We start from the raw sequence: 14,498 nt of genomic DNA on the forward strand, positions 1-14,498 counted from the left end.
CACCCCAGCTTGATTTGCATCTTCAGTTGCACAAAATGGAAAGATTGTTGTGTTCTGTTGAATATGAGTCTGTGATTAAAAGTTTGTTGTGAGAACCCTGTAGCTGAGGAGTTGGAAAGAGGGAAATGAAGGAGACAGTTGAGTGGGGGGGGTGCTGATAATGTGATTAATAGATATCTCCTTAAGCAGTATTTGAATCTGTTCCTTGTGGACAAATGAGTAAATCACAATTAAAATGGTCTATAATGAAACAGAAATCTGAATTACTTAATGGGTCATGTGTGGATTTCTCATTTCCTCATAGTTGTGTGTTTGTGTATACTGAAAACAGTAGAAAATAATATTTTTTATGTTCCCTGAAAGATTAGCCAATATTCTCAGTCCTCTAGATCTTTTGGATTAATATAATGAATAAATTTACTGACATTTTTGAATAATTACAGCTTACATTTTTTGTTAATTTTCTCACTTAAAAACAAAAACAAAAGATTAGATGTGACAACGTCGTTTTGGATTAATCTGCTTTCCCCATACTTTTCCAAAGTGTCCTATTTTACTTTTAGCATTGTAAGCTGGTAACATTCAGTGAACCATGCCTGTTCTTAGTTTGATCCACCAGTGTGTATTTATATCATAAAGGACTTGAATGGGTTGCAGTAAGGAAAGTAATCATCCATGAACACACATCCTGAGCATAGAAATACAGTTGTACCTAAGTTTTGTAATTAATTCATACCTTATTCTCTCCTAAATAAAACTGCAGTCTGTCTGAAGCACAAAATGTAGGATCATTGTTGACTTAGATCCAACATAATATGGAGCCTCACACTATCACATGCCATTCCACATTCATTGATGGGTTTTGGGGACTGAAGCTGAGGGGTTGGGAAGGGACCAGGAAAGTGCTGTTATATACACACTAGTTGGACCCTAGTTGGGATCATTAACTCCCACCAAACAATAGTGTTGTCCGGAAAATGAGGCATTTTTGAGTAGATATTGTCTCGCTCCATAGAAATTAGACATACTCAAGGTTTTCACACTTCATTCATAGAACCATTTGCATGCTACTTTGTCTGCTGATGAACCATAGCACATTTCCTACAAAGTTTCTGGATATTGCAGAAGATTTGGGAGGGTGTTCCATGATGCACCCAGTTCATGTTGCTTGTGGGTCCAGCTTGTTTGGCAGTGCTGGATTACCCAACAGTCAGACCAAATGCATGCTTAGACGAGCACCAACAAAGCAGGGGGGTGGGGAGAGAAAGAGACAGAGAGGGAGAGAGAATTGGAAATAATTTGACATTTGCTATTTCACAAAACCACTGAAGTAGTCATAATGGGGAAAGTCAGAATTCTTAGACTTCCTTACACTCCAGTGCACACTTTTCCTCCATTTTTCTGTTCTTTTCATTTATTGTCACCAACTAAACCAGAGGGTGTCCTACTAGTATAAATCAAAATAATGTGAGGAAGTAGACCCTGTTGTGTGTTGCACATGACATCTATGCATGCACATTTCAGCATACATGTAAGTTTTATGTTATTTCAGATTATATATATATGTGGATTAATATTATTTTTATTTTGAATGGGGGCAGCATAATATTGTCAGTGCTTAGCGCCTCTAAAAGTGTCAATCTGGACCTGTCCTTTGGCTTTTCTGTTTCATCGTGTGGACTGAGAGTGTGCCCTGGAAGAATGTACAGTGGTACCTCGGGTTACATACGCTTCAGGTTACAGACTCCGCTAACCCAGAAATATTACCTCAGGTTAAGAACTTTGCTTCAGGATGAAAACAGAAATTGTGTAGTGGCAGCAGGAGGCCCCATTAGCTAAAGTGGTGCTTCAGGTTAAGAACAGTTTCAGGTTAAGAACAGACCTCCAGAACGAATTAAGTTCTTAATCCAAGGTACCACTGTATTCAACATTCCCCTGTTGTCTACATGTTGAAGGGGGAAATTTGGGACTAGTAGGCAAGCTTCCCTATAGTTACCCAGTTTTCTCCTTGAGGAATAAGCCTCTGAGAAAGCCCAGGGTTTCCCTAGAATACAGTCTGAAAACCACGGAGGGATGCAAATGTAATTTACAAGGGGAAAGTGCTTATGTATCTAATAACTCTCCTCTTTGCCACAAGGGGGTGGGGAAGTTAGAACGTTGCATTTCAAGGAAAGGTGTTTTGGCTATACTTCCAAGTAGCAGCTATTCATCCTGAGCATGCTTTACAAATCTGTTCCTTTCATTGCTAAATGTGCCTGTTACTCTTTAGTTTTTCATCTCTGCCACAAGCGGTCCCATCTGTCATGGAGCAACATTGTGGCAGTTAGCAGCATTTGACACAGTTGACATGTTGGGGGGAAATGGTGAAAAAGTAATTGTGTCACCACAACACAGCAAGGCAGAGGTGGTGGAGGGATTTCCAACTTATGGGAGGTGGCAGTTCCTGGGCTAATTAGGGGGGCATTGTTAGGAAGCCAAACAATTTGTGCATGATTAATATATTTCAATATCTGCACACGCAGACTAAGGTGGGGAGAAGAAGCCTTGTAGAAACAAGCCTATAGATTTGCATCACATAAAGGAAACAATAATGATACTTTTGGATTTGGGGAAAATGTTTGAATGTTGCCAAATTCCTTAGTGCCTAATTGCTGCCAGTATTTCCCCCTTGTGATTGTAACCTGACTAGTACTGTGAATATCAATCATTTTTAAGGGTTAAGGGGTCATTATTATTTAGCCAATCTGAGACTGAAGTCCGAGACGTTGCCTGGTAACAGAGAATGTAGATGAGCTGGCTCTTAAGTCCACCATATGGCCAGACATTTTGCTCTATTCGCCTGTGACATGACCTACACATGTAGTACATTACTGATTTATAGGATGGCTATTATAGTATTCTAGTTAGAATTTTATTTTGGACAATATGCAGGTGAGTAATCTACTAAAGAAGGCTGATCGCCGAAGAATTGACGCTTTTGAATTATGGTGCTGGGGGAGACTCTTGAGAGTCCCATGGACTGCAAGAAGATCAAACCTATCCATTCTTAAGGAAATCAGCCCTGAATGCTCACTGGAAGGACAGATCGTGAAGCTGAGGCTCCAATACTTTGGCCACCTCATGAGAAGAGAAGACTCCCTGGAAAAGACTCTGATGTTGGGAAAGATGGAGGGCACAAGGAGAAGGGGACGACAGAGGACAAAATGGTTGGATGGTGTTCTCGAAGCTACCAGCATGAGTTTGTCCTGTGGGAGGCAGTGGAAGACAGAAGTGTTTGGCGTGCTCTGGTCCATGGGGTCACAAAGAGTCGGACACGACTAAACGACTAAACAACAACAAAAATCTACTAAAGAGATATTTTAAAAGAGAGCCCCTTCGATGTGTATGTGACACTTTAATGATAACACTTTTAATACTTTAAATGATGTCGTCTTTTTAAAATAGTATCCATTCAGTTGACTCAGAAACAAAAGAAGCTTACACAATTTGCTGTACAAGATAGGTTTCTGCAAATAAATCCAGGTATTGCTATTTCCATGGCCTATGAAGCTGTAGAATGTCCAGCATCAGCATTGGACATCCAAGAACCATGGAAAGAGGGCAAACTTGCAGAGCTGGCCCAAGAAAACTTGCTGTTTGGCACAGAAACTCTCAAGTCTGGCATCCAGCTGTAAAATATATGTGCATTCATCAAACATGCAGCTGCCAGGCTCTTTTCTACATTCAAATGCCACAATAAGTAAAAGTGATACCACACAGCTGGTTCAGATGTTGGGATTGGAACTTCCCTATGCTTTGTGTTAACCGCTGCATCAAGATTTGAGCAAAGTGAATTCACTTTGCCATCAGTGTGCACTGCAAATATCATATCCAATAAAGCTGAATGTTGGAAGATTCAGGACAGATAAAATAAAGTACTTCTTCATGCAGCATGTAGTTAATCTCTGGAACTCACTCCCACAGGAGACACTGCATGGCCACCATTGGGATGGCTTCAAAGGAGGGCTGGACAAGTTTATGGAGGCCAAGGCTATCAAACAGCTACTAGCCTTGTTGGCAATAATCTGCCTCCATGATTGGAGGCAGTAATACTTTTGAATACCAGTTGCTGGAAGCCATAGGACGGGAGAGTGTTCTTGTGCTCGGGTCCTGTTTGCAGGTTTCCCACAAGCATCCCACAAGATGCTTGAGTAAGTGAGCGACTGGCCTGATTCAGCAGGCTCTCTTTATGTTACTATGTTCAGAGTGGGTTTCTGAGGACACTGATGTTCTCAGCTGTGGGCCAAATTTCATCACTGCCTTGGGACTCTCGTTAGGCCATACCCATGCAACATCCCTTAATTGTCATTCCCCTCACCCCCCTCAAGTGCTTTTGTCTGTCGGGAAATGTGTACTTCAACTGCAGTAATGTCTCTCGCTTGTTTGGATAGAATATGAGAAGGTAGGGTGTAGAAACCTCTGACTTTTGTGTGGCTAAAGTGTGACAAAGTTCACATCTGTGGTCCCATGTGTTTTTGCCTCTGCACCCACCGATCCGAACGTGTGTGGCCCCTGAAAGGCTGCCCATAAGGGAATGTGGCCCCTCGGCTGAAAAAGTTTCCTTGGCACTGCCCTAAAAAGCATAGGCATTGTGGGAAATGCAAAAGATGCATAGATTTAGCCACCTGACCAGGAAGGGATAAAGTTAGTGGGCAGGGCAGGCATAATCACAGGGCCATGTAAGGAACAAGGATTCCAGGTGCTGGGTAGCACCTGTTACTTCTTTTGACACCCTTTTTCTTTTTGCTGGGCTCATATGTGTGTGTGTGTGTGTGTGTGAGAGAGAGAGAGAGAGAGAGAGAGCGCGCGCACATCAGCCTGAAGCTAACCCTCTTCCTGTCCCTCCCTCCTCCTTGTAAGAGTCATTATCTATCACATTTGCATTTTTTATTATTATTGTTTTCTTTGGTGGCTGAATATATTTTCCCCAAAGTGCATCAACCCTTGTATCTTTTATGGGATTGATGTGTGCTTCTAGCTGTCTAATGCAGTAATAAAAAAGATGTCCGTGTCCATGACCTACCTGAATCATTACACGCTAATCATATAAAGCAATTCCAAGCAGATTGATTAAATACCGCTGCTTTCCCCCCCATGAATATGAACAGGACCAAAAATCCTCAGCGTGCCACCCCATAACAGATGGTCTGCTAACGTCTTTTAACAGCAGAATTCAAGGAGCAGGTGGCCGGGTGCTGTTAGATGAAGGCGATTTCTGAGACCAGCGCACTTTCACTGGCTCCAGCTGAGGAAATGCCACATTCTTTTAGCTTTGGAGAAACATTCCCTTTTTAGTCTGAGCACAGAATCAAGAGGCCCATTTCTCCCCCTCTTTACTTCCCTCACCCACCTGCTGCTTTCCCCTCTCTCTGTAACTTTCCCTGTTAAAAGTTGCCTCTTTGCTTCACCCAGGCCCCAGAGGATCAAAGCTTTCCAGCGCACATCAGGAGAACAAGAAAAGTCAGTCTGGTAGAAATATTTGATTTTCACCGCATTGCAAGGGTCACCTCACACGGCTAAATGACCTGGTGGAAAATAAAATAAAATAAAACAAATTGGCTTTGTGCTGTGAAAAAGGATTGCTTTGACATTCTCCTCAAATCATGCTCTGATCAGGAACAAATGGCTGTGAGCTATCGATTTCCAATGCTTATGGGCCAACCTGGTCCTGCACAGGCAGTTTCCCCCACAGCAGATTAAATATCTTTTGCTGCTGTACATTCTGCCTAGTTTTATGGGTCAAGCTACAAGGACACGCAAGGGGATGGGGAGGTCAGCTCTTCTCCCCTCTGATGCAAACGTTGCTGCGTTTGTACATCCTGAGTGTGAGGGTTCCGTAATGTGACCTTACTCTATATTTGCTGGTCTCTTGAAGGCATGGGCCTGAGGAAGCAAAGGGATGTGTTTTGTGCAAATATCTAGTTTAGAGTTATTTAGAGAACATGAACCTCTCCTTAATAGTCTTGTTTCTCACGGCACAAGAGGGATTTGTAAATAAACAAGCTATGCACATGGTGGAGGGAGTTTTTAAGATTGTGCATAAAATAGATGCAGGAAGTTGAATAAAATTGACTAGATAACTTAACAATATTATGTGTTTGGATCTCAGGTTATCCTTTTCCCTTGTCAGGTGACTATAGTTTCTCTTGGGCAGTTTATTTGATTGATGTCATGCTTATAATTTTATATGCTTGTCCTCTCTATTCCTGGCTCTCCCCCCATTTTAATTCCCCCCCCTTATCTTCCTTTTTTCCTCCTTATTCTCAGTTTCAATTTCTAATTGGGTATCTGTACAGATATAATTGCAACCTTGTATTATTATTATTATTATTATTATTATATTTAAAAAATAAAGAAAGGAAATAAAACATTAAAGGAAACAGATCACTGTTTCTTCACCTATTCATAGGAACAAAGGAAGCTGGCTTAAACTGAGTCATTGGACCATCCAGTCCAGTATTCTCCCCACTAACTGAAAGTGGCTGTCCAGAGTTCTAAGTGGGTCTCCCAACACCTCACTCAACAGCCTTACATGGGGATTGACCCTGGAGTCTTCTGCTTACAAAGCCCATTATCTACAAGTACAACCATTAAATCTGTGATAGTCCCCGGTTTGACTCAGAGCTCTGACAAATGATTGACCTTATCAGCCAAGAAAGAAAGAAAGAAATTGGGGGGGGGTGTACGTGTGTGTGTACTTATTGGTAATAAGTACCATTGGTTGAACTCTGCATGGTAAAAGCAGAATGCTACCAATTTTTTTTTACCATTCAATCAATGCTATTAGCAGTGTGTATATGTGCTGAAACTTCATTGTATTTTGCACTACAATTGTAAAAAAGGAAACGTATTGACTCATACTGCTTAAGATAATTGAGACATTTTACTGTACTGTGAAATCCTAACAGCAGCTTAGTTCATTTGGCATATCGCTTGCTTGCTTCTTGAAATCCATGTTCATAGTTTGAATCAGGGTTGGCACATTTTAATCAATGGGGCTGTAATTTGAGGCCACACCTGATTACTTTTTGAAACTATTTTTTATATATTTTATATTAATTGGAAATGAATATAAATAAAAGCAATATTTCATTTAAGAGTGCTCATATGTCTGTCAAGTTCTACAAAGGCGGCTCATTCCATTGCCTATTCCAACTAAGTACTGGCCAGTCTGATGCTCTTGCACCACTCACCTACTTGCAGGTGGGGTGGGCGCCATCCTTTTAATGGCTGGGTAGCTGCCTCCCTCCCTCTTCTTTTCATGGCAACAGCACCTGCCCTCCCTGACTTTCATTGTGACTTGTTGGTCACTTTGGGGCCGTGTAGGGACTTTTGGCGGATCCAGAATGGTTTGGGTTGAGGCTGGGGTTTTTTTTGCCTACTCCATATTGAATAACTGGATGGTGGGCATTTAGATGGCCTTCTTACCTGCATTACTGTAAATTAGGTTAATCTCCTCTTTAATTCAGTTACTTTTGGCCGCTCAGGTGCAGGAAAGGGAATCCAGTGATTGCGTTTCAGCCCAGTGACCCACTTTAGGCACCTTCATGAAAGATGGGCTGTCCCTGAGGGCTTAAATCTCTGTGCTCTGTGATTCTATGGGTGGATAGGGTTACCCTCAAGGCTAAACTGCTCCATCAGCTTTGGGGTGGGGTGGGGTAGAGCAGCATAGACCTTCCTACTCATTTTCATGGTGTGGCTGGGAATGGGAGGCAGGCTGAATAGGCATGTGACCACTCATGTTGGCATGGTTTTGGTTGCACCACAGGCTTCTGTTTGCTCAGGTTCAGGTTGGATGTTGCACCAAAACAATTTCAGTAACCCATAAACAAGGCCATAAGAATACAGCAAAAAACAAAAACAAACTCCAGGAGCATTTAAATTTCATAAACTGAAGGGAGCTTAAATTTCATACACTGAAGCGCTGTTCCTCAGTGATAAAGCACATAGCTAGCGCGAAAGATCTTAAGTTCAATCCCTGGCATCTCCAGTTAGGGCTGGAGTGGGTGGAGGAAAGACTCCTCTGTGAAACTCCAGAGTCACTGCTATACAAGGACTGGTGGTATGACTCAGTGGCTGTGTCACAAATAAGCCACATTATTTGTGGCTGTGTCACAAATAAGCCAAATAAGCCATGGCTTAGAGCAGAGGTGGGAAATGTCTGCTAGTTGATGGGCCAGATACTAATCTCAGCACCCCAGGCTGCTCAAAGTTGCCCACCTGTTAAGCTCCTGGCATTTTAGTGTGGCGATGAGCTTTTTTGGAGCCCTGTCAAGACTAGAATGTACAGCATGGGGTATTTGAAAGCCATTTGTGGGCAGCCCTGCACTGCTCCTTAAGCCTCTGAAAACAAGAGGTTTAAAGAGCAGTGTGGGGCTATTTACAAAGGGCTCTCAAACAGCGGTGTGCAATTTTTTTGAGCCTCCTATTTTCAGAGGTTCAAGGAAAGTCCTTTGCGAGTGGTGCTAGGCTGTTCCTGTATGTATGACATCATATATGATATCATAGCACAGATGTGCGTGGATCCACCAAACAGCCTTGTAAAACAAATAGAGAGGCCTGGAGAGCCAAGTCTGGCTCACAGGTTGGAGGTTCCTCACCATTGGCTTAGAGTTATGTGTGGACCAATCTGGTGGACCAAGTAGCTTCCTGCATTACTAATTAAAAACAGTTGACCAGCTACAAGTTTTCCAGTTGGTTGATGTTAGTGTTAATGATGCCTAACTCATTCTTTAGATATTGATTCTCAAATGTAGGTGAGGCTGGTGTTTGGACCCCCGCCATCCTCACCACATCCCAAAGTAACAGAGCCTTTACACTGCCCCCCCAAAAAAGTTTCAGAGTTTTCCTTCATACTCAGTTTTACATCACTGCAGGAAACAATATCTTGAGGCACACAAAGTATGGAGAATATCCATGTCCACCCAAAATGTGAATTCAGTGGTAAAACAAAGAGATATAACAGAATGTTTAACCAGCATTATTTCTGCCTTTGATAATCATTTTTTGAAGCCTCTTTTTCATTAGGCATGGTGAAATTATACGTTGGATTTACAAGGCCATTAATAAGCTTGACAGGGCATTCTTAGGCTTCAGGTAGTGACTCTTTCAAAAATGCCAAGTAGGTCCTGTGTTCAGCAAATTTTCCTATCTGAACTTCGCTAACAAATCCTTGGTTGCTTGTTTATGAACTCGGTTCTTTTTAAAAGCTCAGCGTGTGTTAATATAATTTATAAGACACAGGTAAGTAGGAAATTGGGGAACTCTAGTGATGAAATTCAACATAATTGATTTTCAGGGGCCTTAGAAGTTAATTTTTCTTCTTGTTGAGTTATGAAATAAACATCATCAGACTTTATTTTAAAAGACAAGGCATAGTGTTGATGCACTGGAAAGTTTCCATTTCAGCTAGTTTAGTGTCATGTTGCCAATTTAATCCAGGTATCATAATCAACAAACTTCAAAAGGCCTGGAAAAGGGATTTTTTAAAATAAGAAAAACCCTGAAGCACACCAGCTCTTTATTGGTGCTATTAGGTACAAACATCATTAGATGTATATACCCGACTCTTTATTGCCAGGTAGTTTTCCATTTCCTTCTTACGCAAGGTGGGTTTGGGTTAACTGTTTGCAAGGCAAACTACAATCCAATTTGAAAGAAACAAGATCAAATTACTGTACTTAGGGTCCCACCTTTTAAATCTACTTCACACAGCTGGGAAGGATATGTTTGGCATCTAGAAGTGATATGTTTTGGTTGCTGTTTTCAGCACTGAGTCCATGCAGGTGAGGAAGGAAACATTAGGTATACTGAGGCATTGCTGGGTTAAGTGCACCCTTTAGGGGATTGAAAATTGTGTTATGTCTGATGGGCTTTGAGGGGTATCCTTTAGGCCTGACATTCACATTTTGGGGGGAAAGCAGGACAGTGGGACCATGGTGTATGTGTTGGGTTCATGCCCACCCCTCACATAGTTCCAGTTGATAAAAGCCCTTCTTTGTGGATGTGGACAGTGTGCCTTGAGAGTGAATCACAGGAATTACCATTGCATTGCCACAGATGGCTCTCTGCTCATGGAAAAGCTGTTTAATGAGAGGTAGGTTGGTAGCTGGGCACAAACAGTGGGAAGATTGCTCTCTTTGTGTTTATATTATTATTAAATGGAACTATAGCAAATGTAGCAAACAAGTGACATGAGTTATTTGCTGCCTTTTCATATATGTTTCAGACTTTAAAGTCACCTAGGTTTTATAGTACTGAAAATATGATTTTGCACTCAGATTATTCAGGTTTCAAAGTTACCAAGGTTTTAAAGTGCTGGCAAATATTTTTGCAGAGCAAATTCTGATTTATTGTTGCTGCAAGCTTCACATTCAACGTATTGAAATAACATGACATTCAAATGAATAGCAAGGTATTGCCCTGCTGTGTGGGAGATGCATCTGGAAGAAAGAAAGAAAAATGCAAACCTTGACTTGGAAAAGTATCGTGAACGCCTCCTATGGTTAAAAAGAATAGGCTTACATAGACCAAGATAACTTTTTAAAACTGTTTTGTGCTGTACTAGAAGCCTGAAGCTCTGAATCAGGAACAGAAAGCTTTAAACAAATATGGACAGATCTCTAAAAAATATGTATATGATAAGAAATGTTTTCATCATATCACAGGACTACTGACTTTTCTTATAGCCTTTTGCTGTGTGAGTGTTCTGTCTCAAATTGTCTAAAATATCTCTGGAGGCAGATAACTGAGAGAAAGAAATGAGAGGGAGACAGACAGAGAAGGCTGTGATTCTTTAAGTTTGATGGATATCTAGCAAGTTCTAGAAGGAATAATATCAAGGCAGGAATGGACAGAAAAGTCTTGATCCAATTTATGGCCCTTTCACACAAAGCCCATTCCATCTCATTTCCACCAGGATTTTTAAAGAATAATTAGTTTAAAGATCCACATGGTTATGTGCCATCCCTTTCTGAAATATTGGATATCAGTCTACCTATGTGACCCTATGGGGGAGTCCTTTTTGGCTGGGTGTGTCCAATAGCACTGGCAACCTCACAGGGACGATGGGCTATATTCAACTAAGTTATAAACGAAGTAGACCCACTGGAAGTAATTGACCTAAATTACTCATGCCCATAAATTTCAATGGTTCTACTTGGAATAGGAATAAAAATGGAGAAAATCCATTGTACTGGGGGGGGGGGATGTGACTGCCCCCAAAGGGATAATCTCAATGTCCCACTAATACTTGTAGCTTGCTGGCTGTGACACAGGATAGGACCTTCTCAGTAATGGCTCCCTGAGCATGGAATCCCCACCCCCCACTCCAGGAAATGCAGATGGCCCCTTCACTCTGTGACTAACAGCATCAACTAAAGAACACACACACACACACACACATATTTTTGTTGTTAATAACATTTTATTTAGTAGTTGAAAAACAAAAACCAGTAACATTGTATTGGGAGTGGCCATTAAGAACGATTGTTTTAGATTTTTTTTTTAAGTGCAGGTTTTGCAAATGGCCGTGGAGAAACTGATATAGTACTTCAGCTGCAAACACTGGTTAGTATCATCAGGCACATAATACTGCCATAAGATTGATTTGACAAGTGAATACCCCATTTGTGCTCATAAGTCACAGAGAGCTGTACTTTCTGAAGGAACTGCTTAGTGTGTGTGTGTGCTTGCCTCTTTATAAGAGATTATCATTGTTTCAGCTATTGCATGGTATGTGCCTATATTCAATTTGTTTCTTTTCCAAGCACTTAGCTTTGAAATAATCATACAAGAAGCTCAGTATAGAATAGGTGAGCTGAACTTATTAGCATATGAATGTTGCTGCTTTCTCTTTCAACTGTGCCACTTGCTGTTCTGTTAAATGTTTCCAATTGAAGGTCATTAAAAATAATGGATTAAGCCTTGACCAATTCTCATTTTCCTTCCTTGTTTGGGTCCTGTCTCAAAAGGTTTTATTTATTTATTTTTTAAAATTATATTTAAATTCCTTCAAGCATCTCTTGAGGCCTGACAGCCATGATGCGGAAAACAAGCCCAATTAAGCTTCCTAGACTATGGCTATTATTCTACTGGTGTGTCCAGTCTTCAGAAATACAGCGAAATGTTTTTAAGTCAATGTCCACTTCTCATATGCATATCAACCTACTTCCTTTTCATTATACCAAAATAGAAATCTTTCAGAGACTGGCAGGTTGCTCAGGCAGTCAACCATACCTGTAAACTTCTCAGTCCTTCAATTTTATAGGATTGCTGTTTTTCAGTAGCTTGAAATCATCTGTGCATTCTGTGACTCCTCATTAGAACGTGTCAGTCATCTCTGCTAGTGTTTAAATGGAAGAGAGGATGAGGGAAGAATTCTGGAGCTGTCCTGATGGATTTGCAGTCAATGGCTGCTGCGGAGGGTACTTGAGTAAACTCCTCTGAGTTCCACTTCTTTCTTGGCAACAACAGTCTATAAGGAGAGGTGACCATTGTGGTATAATCTATGTTTTTGTAAGCTGCTCTGAGTTACTTTTTGTAAAAGAAAGAAAGACGTGATTAATAGGTTCAATAAATAAATAAATATAAATAATAGGTATAAGCATTTTAATGGTTTTTGGAGGGGAGGTGCCTTTTATCAGGGTTGTAAGCATCTGCACAAATTATTGGCCCCAATCAAATTTTAATCATGGTGTATAAAATACTCAGTTTTTCTTGTAAAGGAATCTAAACCATAAGGTATTAGAAAGCCCCTCCTCCTTTTAATTGCCAGACATTTCTTATGCTTATCTTTATTCTTCTTCTTCTTCTTCTTCTTCTTCTTCTTCTTCTTCTTCTTCTTCTTCTTCTTCTTCTTCTTGTTATAACTACATATCCCTAATATAAACCCTGAGTGTGTGTGAAGAGCCTGAGTTGCTCAGCCTTCTGGATCAAAGTCTCCCAGTCGTCTTCTGGAAGTAAAAAGAAGGTGAAATCCAACATAGGAGAAACAGAAATGTAGCCTGTTTTTGTGCTCCTCTAAATACTGAAAATGTTACGCATTTTGTCCTTGATGTAATATTTATAACAATATCTGAGCTAAGTGCATCTTTCCTTAGTTGGTGAAGTTGGTGAAGGGAAGGTCCTTCTTTGCAAAACGACCTTCTTTTTTTTAACTAAAAATTGCTCTTAGCAAATATTCAGCACGAAGAACAGTGCAATTTCTTGTTTTAGCCCAGCAAATGCCTGCAGAGTTAAAGGGTGGGGGGACACCAGTGGAACATTAAAACTCCACCCCCACTCTCAAACTAGTTATTGCTGTTGCAGCATAATGGCTTTTTGTTGTGGTTGTTTTTGGCATCTGTCTACCTCAAGAGACAATGGAGCTCACCTCCAGGGGTGAAGTCAACTGCGTTAGCAGCACTGCAGTGACGTCCCCAGGATGCAAGCCTGGGCAGTGTGTGTGTGGAGGTCCTTGACTGCCCAGATGACGACCCCCCTCTCTGTTTCACTGATGCGGTCCAAAGGAAAGCAGAGCATTATATTTGGCACCAGCTTGACTGCAAGAGTTGCTGGAAGGAGACGTACCAGGCACCATTCAACCATCTTAGGGGCTCCACTACAGGTTTTTGTACGGTTTACTTCTTAGCCTTTTCACCTCCCAAAGATATCCCACAAGGCAGTGGAAGTTTAGGATCAGTGTTTTCCTTCTCCTAGATGGACTACTCAGGTTGCTAAGTCCCATCTGCCCTTCACTTCTTTCTACAGCACACGCAGAAAACACTTTCTTAACTATAGGACCCGTTATTGGTTTCATCCACTCTATTGTTGTTGAAGAAGGAGAACAAGGGTTAAGGTCTGTAGTGCTTTGCCTTACAAAAGTTGGCTGTGTATTGTAGCTACGTATGTCCAGCTACATCACTGAAACTGCGATGTGAGGTCATATTCCTGGCAAATTCTTATTTGGAATTTTGAGGACATTTTCCAAGGGAAAAGGGTTTTTTTGACTGAAAACTATATATATATATATATATATATATATATATATATATATATATATATATATATTTGTACAAAACACCCAACTTTTGAAAACAAATGTATAGAAAACCAACTATTGGTAACTGAATAGGTTCACTGGGAAATCTGTCACAAGTTCAGAATTGGTTGGAGTCTAAACTTCCCAGAGGATAATGAAAATCCACGAAAGCATTTGTCAGAGCTCAAATTTGCAAAACCGTTGGTGAAATTCTTATAGCAAGTTGTACATAGCTAAAATGGACAGTTTGGAAACACAACACAGAGTTAGCCAAGGTGTCCTATGGAAGTTACAATTTAAACTTTTCTTTTAAAAAGCCTTAGCTCAGCAGAATAAATCCAAAAGGACAAATACCACAGATCTATAGATGATAATGAACTTCAAGGAATGGGGAAATAGAACATGATTTAAGCACAATGTTCTTTTAAGAAAGTAACTT

The 14,498-nt window shown here is 40.8% G+C and overlaps 1 protein-coding gene across 21 annotated transcripts in view; it reads left to right on the top strand.

Moving 5' to 3' along the window:
- Positions 1-14,498, top strand: part of RBFOX1 (RNA binding fox-1 homolog 1) — a 1,450,244-nt gene that overhangs the window by 613,176 nt on the left and 822,570 nt on the right. The window lies entirely within an intron of this gene.

This window comes from Podarcis liolepis (assembly GCF_965112155.1).
Source record: "Podarcis liolepis genome assembly, chromosome: 14".
NCBI lineage: Eukaryota > Metazoa > Chordata > Lepidosauria > Squamata > Lacertidae > Podarcis > Podarcis liolepis.